The sequence below is a fragment of the Ctenopharyngodon idella genome, chromosome 6 (genome assembly GCF_019924925.1).
Source record: "Ctenopharyngodon idella isolate HZGC_01 chromosome 6, HZGC01, whole genome shotgun sequence".
Taxonomy (NCBI): Eukaryota; Metazoa; Chordata; class Actinopteri; order Cypriniformes; family Xenocyprididae; genus Ctenopharyngodon; species Ctenopharyngodon idella.
The window spans coordinates 26271235-26284901 of record NC_067225.1 but is presented as its reverse complement, the minus strand read 5'-3'; the positions used below and the strand labels follow the sequence as shown (position 1 = coordinate 26284901).

Here is a 13667-nt window from a genome sequence, read left to right as displayed (position 1 = left end):
GAGATCTAGTTGTACAACCTTACATACTTTGGATGTCATGAGAGAACCCACATCATCTTGCCATCAGTGACGTTGTCGTCCAATTTCTGAAACTGGATGTGGCCTGATGCAAGCTGAAGATTCAATGAATGACTTTCGTTACACAAAGACACAAAGCTATAACACAATTTCAGAAATCTTGAAATACATACAATGTAATGTGTGCCACAAATATGCTTGTTTTGAACCCAGAACATTTCTTTTACACACACACACACATTTATATATATATATATATATATATATATATATATATATATATATATATATATATATATATATGCTTTAACCTCTCTGACCATTCAATGTAGAAAAGACTAATTACTATAAATTTAGTTTTGAAGACATATTATTTGTGTGTAGCTATATTCATTATGTTAATCTACAGCTATATACAGCATGTAAAATAAACAAAAATCGATATGCATAGCTACAGTAAGTAAATGTCATCATTGGCAATTAAACTAAGAACAACACATTATCACAATGGCGTACCAGAATAGCCCTATTTATATTGATCAGTGTTATATGGGTCAGCAGTCATTGGAATGTATTTGCTCCATTTCTAAAGATGCTTCAGAGATTCTAACATCCTAATGAAGCCAAGCACTCACCCATCAACTGCTGTGAGATTTCCAGTATAATATGAAGTAACGCTGATGGAAAGAAAGAATAGCATGATATTGTAAAGTATAGGATGATATTACTGACTGTCTAATATTGCTTATGCTCACATGGATATCTAAATTGCAATGACTCCATTTTGCAAGCTTAATGATGGCTGAGACCGCCTGTACTTCACTTATGGAATAGATTGAATTACTCCCTCTCTCTCCCTTCTCTCACTCTCCAACACTCATCTACACATAAACACCCTTCTCACCTCGTTTAAGCACCACACAGTCATATAGATCATTTAATCTGAGAGATAATGACCAAGAGGGAGAAATCGCAATGAGCTTGCGTTTCATTAGAACAATTCCTTTAATTGCGTCTCTCTCTATCTCATCCTTCTGTCCTACTTTGTGGAATCAGCAACAATGAGCTAAGGGTTCACACACACACATACACACACACACGCTGGGTTTATTATTTAGAGTCACAAGGATTGCGACACTTGGGCTAAATTGCAATTTCCCTCGGTACGATGACAGAAAGCTGAGGGTACAGGATAAAGGCCATATTGAGTGCTCTACCTCTGAGATTTTGGGCAAGATGAACAGTTGAGTGTTTGGTTGTTTTCCACTGACAGGGTCCCAGATCATACCGTTCAAATCCCTTAGACCTCACGAGTATGGAAGCTTTTTAAAACTATTTATAAATAGTTATAAACTCGCAACTGTGAGTTATAAAGTCCAATTCTGAGGGGAAAAAAGACTGACTTTTTTTTCTCAGAATTGCAAGTTTATATCTCACAATTCTGACTTTATATATCGCAATTGCACATTATGAAGTCAGAATTGCAATTCTGAGAAAAAAAAGTCAGAATTGCGAGTTTATAACTCTGAGGGCTGTTTACACGACACCGTTTTCAACTAAAAACGGAAAACTTTTTATGCTTTTTGGTCGTTCATTTACACAACAACTGCGTTTTGGTGGCCTGAAAACGCACTCTTTTGAAAACGGGTTTCAAAGTGGAAGTTTTTGAAAATGATACTTATCATCTCTGTGTAACCTGTGAAAACGGTGACGTCTTGCACATGCGTATTACGTGTTTAGTCAATCCACTGTATTTTTCAACGCAGAAATAAGGTGTTTTCTGTAAATGTGCGAGACTTACGATTTATTAGCCGCTATAGGGAAATAACGAGAAGAATATCAAACTGCAGTAAACTGTAAAAATAAGGTGGATAGGCATGCACGTTTGGCACAAGTGCTCTGTAAAACAATGTGCATGCGCAGGCACGTAGTCTTTCTTTACAAAGTGACATCGCCAAATACTTGTCTGGCAGCATTTTTAGTCATTTTCGCGGATCCGTATGAACAGGGATTGTTTTTAAAACATTGTCATCTGTACAAAGAAAAAACTTTTTCCGTTTTTAGTACATTTTTGTCATGCAAACATACCCTATATCACACAATTCTGAGGAAAAAAGTCAGAATTGCAAGATAAAAAGTCACAATTACCTTTTTTATTTTTTATTCAGTGGCAGAAACAAGCTTCCATATCAGAGAGTAACCATTGTAAATTGTAAAATTATAGCCTAAGCTGGTTGACTGATCTTGGCTGGTTTAAGCTGGATGTAGCTGGTTTAAGCTGGTCAAGCTGGTCTCCCTGGCCATCTATAGTACTGGCCAAAACCCCTCTACAACCAGCCTGCTAAACCAGCTATGACCAGACTGGAAGACCAGAAAACCAGCTTTAGCTGGTTTTAGCTGTTTTTTCAGTACCTGTTAGCATTATGCTAAGCCATTCATTAAACTGAAAACACAAAAGAAAGAGATGTCCATCTAAAATAAAATGATAGGCCATTATTTATCTTGCTATGAACGCATCAAAAGAATGTGGCTTGCAATATCAAGAAGTTGCATTAAATGACTTTAGATGCTTAAATATCCTTACTTGTAAGAGTCAGTTACATCATTGTTCAGGACTGGGAAGTCCGCAGATCCTCGAGCAGAGCACCATTTCTATCTGTGAAGAGACAGAGAGAGCGAAATAGAAGCTTGAAGCAATGCACAAATTTTACCACAGTTACCTAATGTCACAATAAAACTAAGAGTTATAAAACCTTGTATAAACTTGCTGTTCCAGAGAGTTCTGTACACAGTGAAACTAAGCCACACACAAAACTAACCACATACAAATACACATGAGGAGATCATGATTTAATATAACCCATTCTAAATTAACGGGTTGGTAAGGTTTAGGGAAAAAAATTGAAAGTTAAAACAATCCAGGAAAGTTGAAACCAGGACAAATGAAGGAATAGTCTTACCTCACCATGTTCAAAAGTCTTGAGCATCTTTTCTCCCTGTAGACACGTAACAGTTCACCCAAAAATAAAAATTCTGTAATTATTTAACCAGTAAGCTGTTATTTTCTTCTTATAGAACTTTTTTGAAGAACTTTACATAGATCTGCTAAATACAACTACAATTGATTGTGACAATGTTTGTAAAAAAAAAAAAAAAAAAAAAAAGGAACAGATATGAGACTTAATTTTCACTTGTGTACGGTGTACAAAAACACTAAACCTTTGTGGCATATTTGAGCAACAAAATATATTGCATACTTGCAGTGTCTAGTAAACTTAATATCTTCAGTGAATCAGTTAATAAAAATGATCCACACCATTATCCACAAAATCCAGTGGTTAGTTGGCATGTATTCTCAGATAAATACATTAGCATCTTTTCCCCCACCCCATGCAACTCCACAAGGTGAGTTCTTATCTTCTGCCTTCAAACTGTGACTGAACACTATTGATCTAGAGCATGTTGTCATTCAAATGATAATTAGGACTGGGTTACAGGTCAGGCTAAGATCCGTTTGAACATCTGGATGAGAGTTCCTCAAGGACAATGCAAGCAGCAGGACTTCTGAACCTCTCCAGGCCTTGGTCCATTATACAAATTATCTAATTAATTCCATCACTCCAATGCGCAGCAGCTCACTGGCCAACAAACCAGGGAGAAAATACTGCTCAGGGAAAAATGGCACAGAAATGGAAATAACAATTATAAGTTTATTTGTATGAGATCATTGTGGCAAAACTCAAATTCGCTCAAAAAATAAAATGACTGATTGCAACTTTGCATAATATTGTAAATTTTGCTGCTCCATGCTGAAAACAACATTGTTTAAATATGTGACGCTGGACCACAAAACCATAAGTAGCACGGGTATATTTGTAGCAATAGCCAACAATACAATGTGTGGGTCAAAATTATCGATTTTTCTTTTATGCCAAAAATCATTGGGATATTAAGTAAAGATCATGTTCCATGAAGATAATTTTGTAAATTTCCTACCATAAATATATCAAAAAATTATTTTTGTGAGTGGATATTCATTGCTAAGGACTTCATTTGGACAACTTTAAAGGTGATTTTCTCAATATTTAGATTTTTGTGCACCCTTAGATTCCAGATTTTCAAATAGTTGTATCTTGGCCAAATATTGTCCTATAACAAGCCATACATCAATAGAAAGCTTACTCATTCAGCTTTCAGATGATATATAAACCTCAATTTCAAAAATTCAAAAGGTTCCAGGGTCACATATGTAATATACACAACCAAAATTCTCTTCAAGATCATCCCAACAAGTTCTACAGAATGCAAAGAAAGGAAAAAGGCAGCTTAATCGAAATATTTCATTAATATTAAATAAATAAAGTTTAAATGTACATGCTTAACTTCCATCCAAATTAGACCTACTTATCTTAAAAAAGACTTTTAATTAAAGCCATGTTAAGTTCATTCTAATGTATGGAAGATAAAAAAAAAATAACGTTCAGAAACTGAAATGTGAACAAAAGGTGAATGTAGTCAAAGAAGCTGGGGAGGGGGGACACTGCAACCTTTTTTGCAAATTTACCTGATAAGCATTAAAACATGTCTGTGTTAGGGAAAAACAATCTAGTGTTGCAGGTGACGATTGGCAAATAGAGATAGTTGCGTTTAAGTGCATGTCTGTGTGTCAAGTGTGGGCTGTGGACACTGGCGGAAAGGTCTTATCAGACTTTACTGTGAACATACTGTTTGCATGTTATAATGTAAATGAACAAACTAAACTGTTTTGATCCCAGCATGCAAATACACAAGTCTGATGTAAATGAGAGCGCCTGGGGAGGAGACGGACAAACAATGCAAATATTGCCCTCTTGTGGCTCCCCCGCTGCCAAATGCAATGTGCAAGATCCCTCTGTCATACTTTTTGTTTCTGAGAACAGCACTATATGTAACTGTTTAAAAACCATCTGCTTTTAATAACTATTATGATGTGGTCACTATCATAATATACTTTTGGAGTTACTATGCTAAAACAAAATCAAATCTAATGGGAAATCAGTATTTTATAGTTTATTTCTGAAATTCCTTTTGCCTTAAAGCACCTCAAATAGCAAATTAATAATGATTGTAGCCTAGCACATAATTGTGCGTATATGATCAATATATTATTATACAGTAAGTAGTGTTACATAATAGTGTCTGCTAAATCAGTGACTATACATATATTATATATATATATATAGGGGTGTAACGGTACACAAAAAAGGCGGTTCGGTACATACCTCGGTTTTGAAGTCACGGTTCGGTAAGGGTTTCGTACAGCAGGGTGAGAAAACAAAACAATTTTTTCTCTTTTTTTATTAAACAATGTTTTATTGAACAAACTGTGTCTCTGTCTTTAAAAGTTTTCAATTATAATTAAAAATTTACTTAAGGATAAAAAAATCTATCTCTGCTAATGCTGTAAACTATTAGGGAGCCTTTACTTGCACATTACTATAATAAAGGTTACAATTAACAACAGAGCCCAAATTATTAAATTCAGTTGCTATTTATTTTTAGATATAATCATCAACACTCAAATAATAATAAAAATGTATGTATTGTAAACATGTAAATTATTTATAAGGCAGTTTTTGCATAAACTTCTGTTTCTCCAATTCGTTGTTGAAATATAATCATTTACATAGTGGCTGTCATAACTTGTTTTCATGACGGATTTATTTAGGCCTTACATTAACTAACAGGTTAAGTAAAATATAATTAATATATAGGCTAATATAGTGCATATATTTAGCGAAACAGTTCATTTCTTTAGCGAACTAACAAGCTGTTGACACTGAATGGCTTTTCTGAGGTAAATGTAATACTATGTGACATATTGTTTACAAACTGTTTAAATGACATCTTTCCGCAGTTGAAACACTTATTGAGCGATTACACGAGATATGATACGTTTCAGTAAGTTGTACTGTATCTTTCAACATACCTTCATGTTCATTCATTCTGTAGTAGTGAAGAGGAAGGGATGATCGCGTTCACTCGCGCTCCGCTCTGCTGTTTGAACTGAGGCGCCTATACAGCAATCTGTTACGCCACATCAAAAAGCGTCAAAACGGCATTTATTGTTTGAATTTCGTGATAAAATGGATAGAATTTGAAAGATGGCACTTTGTTTCTTATCGAAAGTAACAAAACACAGAGCTTACTGCGATTATTGGTGGTTAATGCTGGTTAAAAGTGGTTAGACTAAACTAAACTGCATTACCGCGCGCGCCCCCTTCTGGACTGTAGTGTGGATCGCCTGTGACTGACTGTATTCGTCGTCTAACTGCATGAACCGAACTGTGACGTCCGTACCATGACGGTTCGGGACGAATACATGTACCGTTACAATATATATGTTTATATAAAGGCAAAAATGGGTGGCCAGAGAGTGAAATAAAACTGGCATGTGCAAAAATAAAAACCTGAAAAAAGAAAAAGGAAATTAGAAAGTTTTATTATTCATTTTTATTTTATTATTATATGTATTATTGTATTTATTTAATTAATATAGCAAAACCAGTTAAGAACCACTGTGTTAAGTGACAAGTAACTAAAGAAACTTATAAATTTAATCCAACCTTCCCCTCTTGCAATGTCACTTAAAGTCACTGTTAATTTATTTGTAGCTTAATACTGATGGACAAAGGTCTCCATTTCAGCTCGGAGACACTGAAACAGGTTTATCTATGCGGGTTATTAACCTTGACCCACTGCAAATACGCTTCACTTCCAGGGGCCTCCGGTCCCACGCCATACATTTTTATGCCCTTAAGAAGTTCGCCCCGGCAACAGCTACAGTACAGACTGTCCCATCTCTCAAAGCGCTTTAAACTCATCTTAATTGTCACATGGGAGCCGGCGACGGGCACCTTAATTGATCTGACCTTTAGCTGTGCTTTTTAATTTCCAATCCGCCTTTCATTGTTCCATCTGCCACTTTTAAAACGACATCTGGTTAACTGTACTTTACCGGGTGATCTCTGTTCAGTTATTTTTAAAATGTAATGTATGCTTCAACAGATGTTAGTTTTTATAGACTAGGCGCAAAATTGTGCTCGGATATATTCGCAGTGTCTGCAATAGTTCCCCCAGCAATTCAAATATTGACACCAGGAATTACAAGCCTCTTGGCCGCCAGTGAACTCCACTATTATGTGGAGGCTTCTTATTTTGCAGCCTATTAGCAAACATCAATTCAAGCTGTATTTTCTCTCATCATATGGCATAAATAAAACATAAGCCTGCAGTTTATAAAGTGATAAACATTATTTTGCAGCACAGGACTCATTTTTACAAATATGACTGCTGTCAGCAATAAAAGAAGACAATTTGCTTGAATAAATAACATACACATGCCGTTGGAGAAAAGATTAAAATATGCTTACTGTAAAACAATTGTGTTGTCTATTGGAAGGTCATATGGCAGAATATCATAATGGGGGACAGTCACGTACAGTTAAATCCTAGAGGCATTTCAAGGATTATTGTTGTGGATGTATAAATAAGCCTTACTGCCTTAAAGCTTTCTCATTTTTTGGTGTACTACTGTAAATAGGATGTAAATAGAATCATATCTCTAAATAACATCTCTTCAAATGATTATCTTCAGTGTTGGGAGTAACATTACAGTTAAAGTGTGTTATGCAAACATATTACTTTTGGAAGTAAGAAGTAAATGTGTTCATAAAAAACATGGCCTCAACAAAAAGGATGATGACATTATATGATTTCCCTTTGTACAGAAAAACTTTTTTAATTATCTGTTGTAATATGTTTGTGGTAAAGAAAATTAAAAATAAATTCATAAAAAAAAAAAAATGTGTCCTTTTTTAATGGTCTGGCCAGTGAAAATATTGGCAGCGCAAAAAAAAAATGCAAAAAACAAAACAAAAAAAAACAATAAATGGTTTTGACGCAACAGTTGCCTTTGATTAGTAACATATAATGTATCATTTTTTACAAGTAAAATTCCACAACACACATGATCTTTCAGCATGTCAGATATTAAAATGAATCTCGCTGTTGGCAGTCTCCTCTGTACATCTGCACTTTCTCTGTCTCTATGATGAAACCACACTAGTGAAGAGATGAGAAACCAGTGCTTGGGTTCCACAAACTCTCTTTCACATCCTCACACGACGGCTTGTCGATTTTTACATCCGTGCTTGAAAACTTAATTGTCTGCCTTTACATTTTCCAATAGATAAATTTCCTAAAGCATTATATTATCATGGAGATGACTGTACCTTCAGGGGTGTTAAATTAATGGCATATAATTGACTAATTAAATGCTTATTGATTAGCAAGTTCCTAGGTGATGAGGACGCAGGAAATGGCTACTTTACGCATGAAAAAGTGCCCATTTTATTCCAGTCTCCATCCCAGGAGTACCGGAGGCCATGGACAACAGATTTTGTGTGTAGAACGGGGACTTTCTGACATCAGTGTGGTATTCTGTAGCCATATTTAGATAAAAAAGAAAATATATATATATATATATATATATATTTCACCCAAAAATGAAACTGTCAGCATTTATTCACTATAATGTTGTACCAAACACATGACTTTGGAACACAAAAGAAAATAATGATATCACAATGAGGTAGTTACTTTTAAAAGTAGAGTTACAATATTGCGTTACTCCCTAAAAACAAAAAAATTAGTTACTTTTTATGGAAAGTAATGCATTACGTTACTTTTGTGTTACTTTTTCCTCACCTGGGATGCTTGTTTGTTTTTTAATACCAAAAAAAAAAAAAAAAAAAAGTTCTATTTTTGGCAAATGTAAAGGCCCTTTCACATCAAAAGTGAAGTGAATAAGCCTCAAGCAGAAGGAAGTGCAAATTCACTCCTGTACAGTAGAGGGTGCAGCTCAAACAAACCTTTCAGCTGTGCTGCCATTCTGGATTGTAGAAGAATAGGATGCAGGAGAAGAAAGTTCAATACTCTTACTTCAGCAATAAAAAAAAGAAACACACAGATGTGATGTTTCATCAAAGGTGAACAGAAAAGACCGTTAATAAAGTGAGATTACATACATAAAGTATACTTGTATTATTTAACATTAATTATTTAACATAATTATTGCAGGTTTGCGTAATATTCTGAGTTTGCATTTCACTGTTTTTATTCACTTTGAGAAATACTGAATCTGTTTTTGTGTAAGTGAGATGAGTAAATGCATGCTCACATTTAGTCTAGAACTAGAAAGTGTTACGACCAACACTGGAATGAGGACTGGAAAGGAAAGGACAAAGGACTAAAAGAGTATCATAAAGGTGATACAGTTTGTGTGAGAAACAATGAAAGACTATAGATATAGAAAGACAGTTCACTCCTATTAGTTATGAATGGGAGAAACTGCAACACTCAATATGGCGGAATACGTCCCGCCTTCTAAGTAAAAGAGCCAATCGCTGATTGATAAAGTCATTGCGTCACTGCAGCTGCCATAAGAGGCTCTGATTCCCATAGAAACCTGAGACTCACGCTTAGGACTGCACATGCGCATTGGCTCGTCTAGCCTGAAAAATACGATTTTTTAACGCTATTTGAGCATAAGAAACAACACTTATAAGACAGTTCATGTCAGATTTTGTTGCTGATTTGAAATATGTTATTTAATTGCGAGTTGCCATGCAGTTTTTGAGATTTCAGGATTCCCCCATTCAAATAGATAGGACTTGGTCTTGGATGCCTGAAATAGCTGCCCGGAGGCGTTGCAAATATTGCTGCCGAGTGAACAGACTTTCCTTGAAAGAGTCTTTGGAAACAATTCAAAATTTAAGTCATCATTTACTGATAATCCTCCTTCTAGTGAAATGTTAACTGGATCATTAAGTCATGACAAGTTGAGTCCCATTAGCAGGGCCGTAGCTAGAGTATCTGGGGCCCCAGAGGCCCTGCCCATCAGTTTGATTTGTGAATGAATCATTTAGACCATTTTTGTGAACTGAATCAACTGATTTCATTGAAAAGATCTGACAATTCATTCATGAATCAGACATCGCTACATCTCTCATGAACACACCAAGGACTAAATTAGTAATAAAGATTTAATGCTCTACTTCTCACAAGATTCTAACACAAAGGACATGATGGTCAGAAAATGACAATTTTCATTTTTGTGTGAACTATTCCTTTAATCTGAATAACATCTTTCTGTACTATATTAGGATGTAACTATCTACAAATTGCGATGTGGTATTGGTCATGGCCTCTTTTCCCTGACATAAATGTAAATACAGAACAGGTTAATTCCCTACGAGGTCCGTGTGTTTGTATTTTAGAGCAGAGAGACTTTGACATGTTTCCTTGCTCAAGGTCAGAACAGCAGCTCTCTCCAGCCACTGATGGACACACGTGGTCCCTCCAGAGCGCGTTTGCTTGTGTGCGTGTTCACCCCAGAACATCTGTTCACCAACAGCCCTGACCGCTCTGATCTGACACCACCCTCGGCTTGATCGTACCACCCAATTCCCTCTCCGGGGCCAGATGGCGGCCTGCTCCCTCCTTCATACCCCTTCTAGCTCTCTCCTTCCCTTTCTCTCTCTTACCGGAGCTGCTTCTGCAATACCCGTTCAGCCACCCGCCCCACAGGTATCGCCCCAGGCTCGGGCCCTGCCACTCACTGTTGACCAGCCTCTGGTGGCTTCATTGGTCCCTCCTGTCAAAAGACAAATTGTTCGACAGCCTGAGCTTTTATGAATTCAGCCCTGAGGTCTAGGGCTCGGGAAAATAGGTTAAGGAAAATCCTTGGCCCGAGCTATCCAACTTTGAGTGGGAAGTCGAGGTTTTCAGAAAAGTTGAGTTTGAGCAGGTAGAAGTCAACAATGAAAGCTTTGTTAATCACTTCAATTTGGCTACTAAAAGCGGTTTGCATCAGGCTGACCACAAGAACAGCGAGTCACCATGAAGTCAATCCATCATATCAGTGTATTCAAGTGCTTTCAGGAGCTTAGTGGGAGAAATAAAACATACTGGGGGAATTCAATAACAATGGTTTTGGTTGAATATTTCGATGCTCTGCTTGCATTTTAGTATCCAATTCGATAAAAGAATTTTTCAAATAAGATAACCTTCAAACATGGCCAAAGATTTTGTGCTGGATGTAAATTTCACAAACTTCACAGGGAAACCAATGTGTGTTCACATGTGTATTTTGGTTCTCTTGGTTCTTTTGGTCCAGACCAAAAAAGAAAATAATAATACATACACCAATGACACAAAACAACAAAAAAAAGCTTTATGATGTATATTTTGCTTGTGTTGGCCTAAATGCGCTTGTGTATGTGCGTACATATGGTGGTTTTTTACCAGCTGAAAACTCACAAAGAGCTTATAAAATGTTTAAAGGGTTAGTTCACCCAAAAATGAAATTTCTGCCATTAATTACTCACCCTCATGTTGTTTCACACCCGTAAGACCTCCGTTCATCTTCGCAATACAAATTAAGATATTTTTGATGAAATCCGAGAGGTTTTTTTTTAATCTCCCATAGAAAGCAACGTAATTACCATCATTTAAGGCCCAGAAAAGTAGTAAAAACATTGTTTAAATAGTCAACGTGACTAGGTTCAACCTTAATATTATTAAGCGACAAGAATACTTTTTGTGCGCAAAAACAAAAATAAATACTTCATTGAACAATATCTTCTCTCCCCTGCCTTACTGCTACACTGTTTACGTCCAGCACTTCCTGGTTCTACGTCAGAACGGCGACTCTGTATTGGCCGATGCTGTTCACGTGAGCAGCACAACACACGTGTGTGCTGCTGACGCAGAAGCTGGCCAATAATGACCCGGCGTTCTGATGTAGAACCTTCATAACATTAAGGTTGAACCACTGTAGTCACATTGACTATTTTAACAATGTTTTTATTACCTTTCTGGACCTTGAATGACAGAATTACATTGCTTTCTATGGGAGGTAAAAAAAAAAAAAAAATCTTAATTTGTGTTCCAAAGATGAACAAAGGTCTTACGGGTGTGGAATGACACCAGGGTGAGTAATTAATGACTGAAATTTCATTTTTGTGTAAACTAACCCTTTAAAGGAGTGAAAACAGCACCAGGAATTGCACACACAAACAAAGATCTGCTGGAAGGAGATGGCAGTTTCGATGCCTTTCGAATTGGCAACACAGCTCCTATGATGAGAAGAACGTCACATTTTGACATCACATCCTTTTTTTTTAGTTTGTTTATATGTCTTTGGTCCATGTTGCGTACATATTTCAGTCGAATCACACCAGACAAAGGTGGGTCTCCGTCTGCTTGAATGTTGGAATGGCAACGTTCACACTTATACAAATGAACAGAGCAATCGCACCAGAGTTCGATTTAATCGAATCAAACCTGCCAAGTGTGAACACACCCTCAAACACCAAAAGTGGTACAGTTTAGTGAATATCTGCAATATTCACAAAATCAGTCATTCATAAACAAGCAAATAAATTATATGCAAAATCAACATAATTTAACACTTGTGATAGTATTTTAATCATTATTCAGTGTTAGAGTTCTCTGTTTGTGGTTGCCATCTATAACAGGAAATGACTCTTGAATCACCAATAGCCAGTGAACATTCAAACTCACACGCAGAGAGAAAATCTGATTTCTGTTGAAATTCCAGATTGCATTAATTAAAACCTTTCTTCACTGCAAAGAGGAAGGCGCACACTTTTTGAGTACTTACATACTCAATAGCTCAAAGAATTTTTCCTGATCTGAGCATTAAGGTATGCGGACAGGCCGCCAAATGCACACAAAAGACTTTAATTCTGGATTTCAACAGTTGAGTAAAACAAACACACACAGTTCCTATGCAAGAAACCTGTGCGCTGGGTGTTTTCCGGAAATACAAAATGTAGCCAAAGGTATTTGACAAGCTGAGGGAATTTTGTTACAATGCCCTCCTTTAAATGCCCTGGCAACCACAGATGAGGCACAAAAAAAGAGAGAGGATCATTAAGTGGCCACAACATGAATCTTTTTAATTACTCATCCCTGCCTTAGTCGTTAACAAGAGGGGGAGTCTCCACTGATAATCCGTGTAATTGGACAATGGGCCTCTCTCATTCAATTATTGACCACTGGCTCTGTTAGTGCACTGATGTCTTGCTTTGCTTGTTAAGATCATGGGACGGTTTAATCTACTGTAAGGACTATTTATCTTTATTTCACCCATATAGACACAGCACACTGGTTCACTGTAGACATATGCAGTAAATACAATATGCGTATGAGCCAATAAATTTCTTGCACTACATATTTTGTAAAATAACCAATAACATTCATAAATAGCATACATGATAAAACTAATTCACAAAGAGGCATTTTGAATTAAATCTTGCTCTGATGCAACTCAAATGCATTGATGGTTTCATTGGCAATGCAGGGCCAGTGTTAATTAACCCTACTTACAAAATCCGCACCTCCAGCTAAAGCCATTCTCATAACTATTCCCAAATATGCCCCTTTTATTTGCTACACAATTAATTCACTCAAATGAATATTTCCCTGGCAAAAACAGTCATTTTCAAATTAACAGCTTTTTCAAATCATTCCACATAAATACAGATAAATACACTAATGTTCCTTTGGAAGTCAATGTGGCA

The 13667-nt window shown here is 36.3% G+C and overlaps 2 long non-coding RNA genes across 3 annotated transcripts in view; both read right to left on the bottom strand.

Annotated features, from left to right (window-relative positions):
* Nucleotides 1-13667, bottom strand: part of LOC127514899 (uncharacterized) — a 49918-nt gene that overhangs the window by 30772 nt on the left and 5479 nt on the right. The window lies entirely within an intron of this gene.
* LOC127514900 (uncharacterized) lies at nt 28-3520 on the bottom strand. The gene is made up of 4 exons (XR_007930732.1): nt 2979-3520; nt 2603-2674; nt 654-695; nt 28-113 (listed from the first exon to the last, which is right to left on the bottom strand). It is a non-coding gene; the product is annotated as an uncharacterized LOC127514900 (long non-coding RNA).